This window comes from Vigna radiata, chromosome 5 (genome assembly GCF_000741045.1).
Source record: "Vigna radiata var. radiata cultivar VC1973A chromosome 5, Vradiata_ver6, whole genome shotgun sequence".
In the NCBI taxonomy this organism is placed as follows: domain Eukaryota; kingdom Viridiplantae; phylum Streptophyta; class Magnoliopsida; order Fabales; family Fabaceae; genus Vigna; species Vigna radiata.
In genome coordinates, this window is record NC_028355.1 from 28,551,977 (window position 1) to 28,557,931 (window position 5,955).

Here is a 5,955-nt window from a genome sequence, read left to right on the forward strand (position 1 = left end):
TTAGGGTTTAGGGTTTAGGGTTTAGGGTTTTGGATTTAGGGTTTTGGGTTTTGGGTTTAGGGTTTAGGGTTCAGGGTTTAGGATTTAGGGTTTAGATTTTATGGTTTAGGGTTTATGGTTTAGGGTTTAAGGTTCTGGTTTTAGGGTTTAGGGTTTGGGGTTTATGGTTTATGGTTTGGGGTTTAGGACTTATGGCCTAGGGTTTCGGGTTTAGGTTTTTGGGTTTACGGTTTAAGGTTTGGAGTTTATAGTTTACGGTTTGGGGTTTAGGGTTTGGGGTTTGGGGTTTGGGGTTTGGGGTTTAGGGTTTAGGGTTTAGGGTTTTTAGGGTTTAGGGTTTAGGGTTTATTGTTTAAGGTTTAGGGTTCTGGTTTTAGGGTTTAGGGTTTAAGGGTTTATGGTTTTGGGTTTTGGATTTAGGGTTTAAGGTTTAGGGTTTTGGGTTTTGGGTTTAGGATTTAGGGTTTAGGGTTTATGGGATTAGGGTTTATGGTTTAGGGTTTAAGGTTTAGGTTTTAGGGTTTTTGGTGTTTAGGGTTGAGGGTTTTGTGTTTAGGGTTTAGGGTTTTGGGTTTACGGTTTAGGGTTCTGGTTTTAGGGTTTAGGGTTTTGGGTTTAGGGTTTTGGGTTTTAGGGTTTAGGCTTTAGGGTTTAGGGTTTCGGATTTAGGGTTTTTGACTTAGGGCTTATTATTTTGGGTTTACGGATTAAGGTTTTGGGTTTACGGTTTAAGATTTTGGGTTTATGGTTTAGGGTTTGGGTTTATGGTTTGGGGTTTGGGGTTTAGGGTTTAGGGTTTTTAGGGTTTTGGGTTTACGGTTTAGGGTTCTGGTTTTAGGGTTTAGGGTATAAGGTTTTATGGTTTAGGGTTTAGGGTATATGATTTAGGGTTTATGGTTTAGGGTTTAGGTTTTAAGGTTTAGGTTTTGGGGTTTTTAGGGTTTAGGTTTTAAGGTTTAGGTTTTAGGGTTTTTAGGGTTTAGGGTTTTGTGTTTATGGTTTAGGGTTTTGGGTTTACGGTTTAGGGTTCTGGTTTTAGGGTTTAGGGTTTTGTGTTTTGGGTTTAGGGTTTATGGTTTTAGGGTTTAGGGTTTAGGCTTTAGGCATTAGGGTTTAGGGTTTCGAGTTTAGGGTTTAGGACTTAGGGCTTAGGGTTTTGGGTTTAGGTTTTTGGGTTTACGGTTTAGGGTTTTGGGTTTATGGTTTAGCGTTTGGGGTTTAGGGTTTGGGGTTTAGGGTTTAGGGTTTTTAGGGTTTAGGGTTTAGGGTTTTGGGTTTACGGTTTAGGGTTTTGGTTTTAGGGTTTAGGGTTTATGGTTTTATTGTTTAGGGTTTAGGGTTTATGATTTAGGGTTTTTGATTTAGGGTTTTAGGGTTTAGGGTTTTTGGGTTTAGGGTTTTGGGTTTAGGATTTAGGGATTTTGACTTAGGGCTTAGGGTTTTTGGTTTAGGTTTTTGGGTTTACGGTTTAAGGTTTTGGGTTTATGGTTTAGGGTTTGGGGTTTATAGTTTGGGTTTTGGGGATTAGGGTTTAGGGCTTAGGGTTTTTAGGGTTTAGGGTTTTGGGTTTACGGTTTATGGTTTAGGGTTCTGGTTTTAGGGTTTAGGGTTTAAGGTTTAGGGTTTAGGGTATATGATTTATGGTTTATGGTTTAGGGCTTTGGATTTAGGTTTTAGGGTTTAGGGTTTTGGGTTTAGGGTTTAGGATTTAAGGTTTAGGGTTTATGGTTTAGGGTTTAGGGTTTAAGGTTTAGGTTTTAGGGTTTTTAGGGTTTAGGGTTTTGGGTTTACAGTTTAGGGTTTAGGGTTCTGGTTTTAGGGTTTAGGGTTTAGGGTATATGATTTAGGGTTTAGGGTTTTGGATTTAGGGTTTTAGGGTTTAGGGTTTTAGAGTTTAGGGTTTAGGATTGAGGGTTTAGGGTTTAGGGTTTAGTATTTAGGGTTTAGGGTTTAGGGTTTATGGTTTAGGGTTTAGGGTTTAGGGTTTAGGGTTTAAGGTTTAGGTTTTAGGGTTTAGGGTTTAGGGTTTTGGGTTTAGTGTTTTGGGTTTACGGTTTAGGGTTCTGGTTTTAGGGTTTAGGGTTTAGGGTTTTGGGTTTTAGGGTTTAGGGTTTAGGGTTTAAGGTTTAAAGTTTAGGATTTAGGATTTAAGGTTTAGGGTTTAGGGATTAAGGTTTAGGTTTTAGGGTTTAGGGTTTACGGTTTACAGTTGAGGGTTTAGGGCTTAGGGTTTTGGGTTTTTGGTTTAGGATTTAGGGTTTTCGGTTTTAGGTTTAGGGGGTTTTGGGTTTTGGGTGTAGGGTTTAAGGTTTATGGTTTAGGATTTAAAATATATATGGATTATTTTTTGACAATTATGATAAATTAGTAAAAATATTTAGTATTAATGATAGCTTTTTTTAGAAGTAATCATATTTTTATAAACTGAGTTAATGATGATTTATTAGAAATGATATTAGATATTCTAAATAAAGTTCAATGAATAAATGTTAATTATTTCACTTTTTGTTATTGTAATAGAAAGTGATTTTTAATTATTATATCATAAAATAAAATAGTTTTAGTGGTTGGAATAGAAAATAGATTTTTAAATAAAAGTGGAAAGTGTAATAGGAAGTGAAAGGTTGATGGAATAGTAATCATGAAAGAAGTGTGTTAAAATTTATCATAGTAGTGAAGTAAAAAATTATACAATTTTATGTGTATGTGAGCAATGAAAATCAAAAAATAAAAATAATCTAAAAACCACCTAGGATGAAAAGACAAGACTTACAACATGAATCTCCAACATAGAAAAGCTTAGGAAAACACTTAGGTTCTTAGGAATTAGAAAAACATCTAGGTAAAAATATATAGGCACAAGGCTAAACGATATTATGCTTAAATAGTCTAAGAGAGATAGAGTTAAATGCTAGATGCTTATCATACCTGAAAAAGGTATTCAGCTTAGCTATCGAAAACAAAAATAGGTTAAGATGATGTCCTTTGCAAAACGAACTAAAGGACACAAGATTAAAATATAAAAGAAAGCTTGAAACAAGCTAAACATTATCCGTCTAAGAAGAGACAAATACGAAAGAAGTGTTTACTTTGCTAAACAATACCATGAGCTTAAACAATACTTTGTCCAAATGATAAAGTTTTTATACAACACTTGGTATCTTTACGAAAAGAGCTTAATTGTTAAAAAGTTACCTAACGGTAAGAAATCAAAAAGTACTTTGTTTTTCTGACCAAGCATTAAATGACATTAAATACTTAACATTCAAAAATAACAAAGGTGATAAGAAAAGACTTATCTGTTACATGAACAATTTATTGTACTATTTGTAGCAAATAAGTTATTCTACATGCATGAGTATCAAGGCTAAAAGCTCAAGTCTAACGAACATATCATGAAACATTTAAATAGAAGAGTTTTCAGAAGAAAAATCAAGAAAGTAACTTAAGAGAGTAGTAACTGAAAAAACTTACAATAAAATATCCATCCTAACATTAAAAAAAAAAAAAGCTCAAGAAAAAATATATATCTGCAAAAGAGAAAAGGAGAAGAATATATATATATATATATATATATATATATATATATATATATATATATATTAATAAATTGATTATGACTTGTATTAAGGAGTAATAATTATTAGTTTTCAAGCTTATATATGTTAAGTCTTATTAATATAATTATTAGTTTTCGTATTTTATTTCCCATTTTAAGAGTTTTTCTTGCAAATTTTGTATATTGAAATTACTAAAAACAATGAAGGTTATTAACTATACTATATTTAAATAATTAAATGTTACGTTTAAACAAATTTGTAATTTTCTACTCAAAAAGCAAATAATGAGTTGACTCCAAATAAGAATAAAAACCAACACTTTAATTAAATTTAAAAGAATAAAAATCTGTTATAAACTCGTTTCAAGAATAAAAACAAATTTTTAAGAAAACTGGATACTTAATTTGAAAAACACGTAATCTTTAATACCTAATAAATGATAAACTGGGCACCATATATACATGTAATCTTCCAGTGTTTTATATATATATATATATATATATATATTTTAACTTTTAGTAGTTTCTACCATTTTCTAATGCACGTGTCTTATTCCTTTTAAGAAGTTTAAATTTGTTTTATAATTTAAATACTTTGTCTCTAAACATGCCATATTACTTCTGATTTTACCTCCTGCTAATTTATTTTTTTAATGTTTATTTAATTTTTTGTTTTAATTTATAAATTTGTATATTATTTTGTTATTCTATATCTCAACTATAGTTTTATTTTATATAAATGTAGTTACAATATATACACAAACAAGTTTTAAAAAATGTTACAAGAATAATAAAAACCAGCATTTTAAATTAAATTTAAAAGAATAAAAATAATTTAAAGACTTATTACATTATTAAAAGAAAATTTTCGTAAGAAAACTGTCCAGGTAACGTTAAAAAACATTTAAATTCTCAATTAGTGAAAGTTGTTAAAAAGTCTCATTGCTCAAGCTGGAATAGCTCAGTTGGTTAGAGCGTGTGGCTGTTAACCACAAGGTCGGAGGTTCAAGCCCTCCTTCTAGCGTTTAAGTTTATTTTTTAAGACTTTTAGTATTTTCTACCATTTTTTAATGCACGTGTCTTATTTAATTTGTTTTTGTCTCTAGTTATAGTTATTGCTAATTTACTTTACTTGAATATGTCTACTTAATGTTTTGTTTTAATTTACACATTTTATATTATTTTATTATTCTATATCTTAACATTTTATTTTATATAAATATTATTTTGGGTGTGGAAATCGAAATCAACTGTTTAAGTTGTATTCGGTGGTTGCCTTAGATCTAAAAGTTGTCTTGAAATCTAAGTAAGGTTGAACTAATCATTTGGGTCGTTCGCCAAATTGTTTCTAGGATATTTATTAAAGGCACTCTAATGTCAATGCCAACAAAAATGTTGGCAATTCAGATATTAATGATGCAATAAATATATATCACCTACCTCTTTACCTCAAAGTTATATTTATAGGTTTTGGAATTGACTTTTGATTAATATCGGCCTAAAAATGGTCCAATTGTAGATAATCTTACTTTGCCTCTTAGTTGATTGACATTAGGGTTAATCGTGTTTATTCATGCTCGACCAGTCCTAAGATAGCTTATTAAATGATTGGCATTAGAGCTAATTGATCGGTCTACGACTGACTAATCGTTCTGTGGTTGACTGATCGGTCATATGGTACATGTGCCCACTAAATCCGAGCCTGGAACTATTGACAAAGCAGTTTGTTAACTACTGCTAGCAGTTAAACAAGATTCTTGAGTTGTATTGTCAATGGGAGGGGAGGTTGCACAGATGACAACTAATCATGAGCCCAATACTGAGAACAACATTGAAGTTAGGGAAAATTAGTGTTTACATATAATTAGGATATGTTTATAGGTTATGTTATGGTAATGTACATGCTTATAAGTACAAATATGATATATATGTTATGATTGTATATTTTGCCTTATAGAGCAATATCATTTCATGACATGTGCTTGTTCCACAGTGAAAATCTCTTCTGTGGACAGAGGAACCATGGCATCTGGTATGATCATTTCATCCACTGAAACCTTTACCTCATCCTCTAATAGTTGCATACCATGACATACAGTCGCTGACCTAAACTCTGTTCCGCGAGCTACNAGCACCATCTCAGTATCATCTAAAATGTATAGCAGACATGGACTACCATCGTCCATGTCATCCTCTAGGATGGCTGATGCGGAACAACTTCCTTTCCTGCTTCTCCCTGTTAGAGTATATGTTAGATTATACAAAAGATAGAAATAATTGCACATAAATGTTTATTAAGTTTACCTATGGGAGGGGCTGGGATAACATGTTCCTCTATAGGAGATGGCACCGGGCGCATGTTCTGAAACTGCTGCTGGAACATGCTTTGGAATTCA

General features: G+C 32.0%; 1 non-coding gene across 1 annotated transcript; it reads left to right on the forward strand.

Annotated features, from left to right (window-relative positions):
* Positions 1-4,509: 4,509 nt before the first annotated feature.
* On the forward strand, positions 4,510-4,583 carry TRNAN-GUU. The gene has a single exon. It is a non-coding gene; the product is annotated as a tRNA-Asn (tRNA).
* Positions 4,584-5,955: the final 1,372 nt, after the last annotated feature.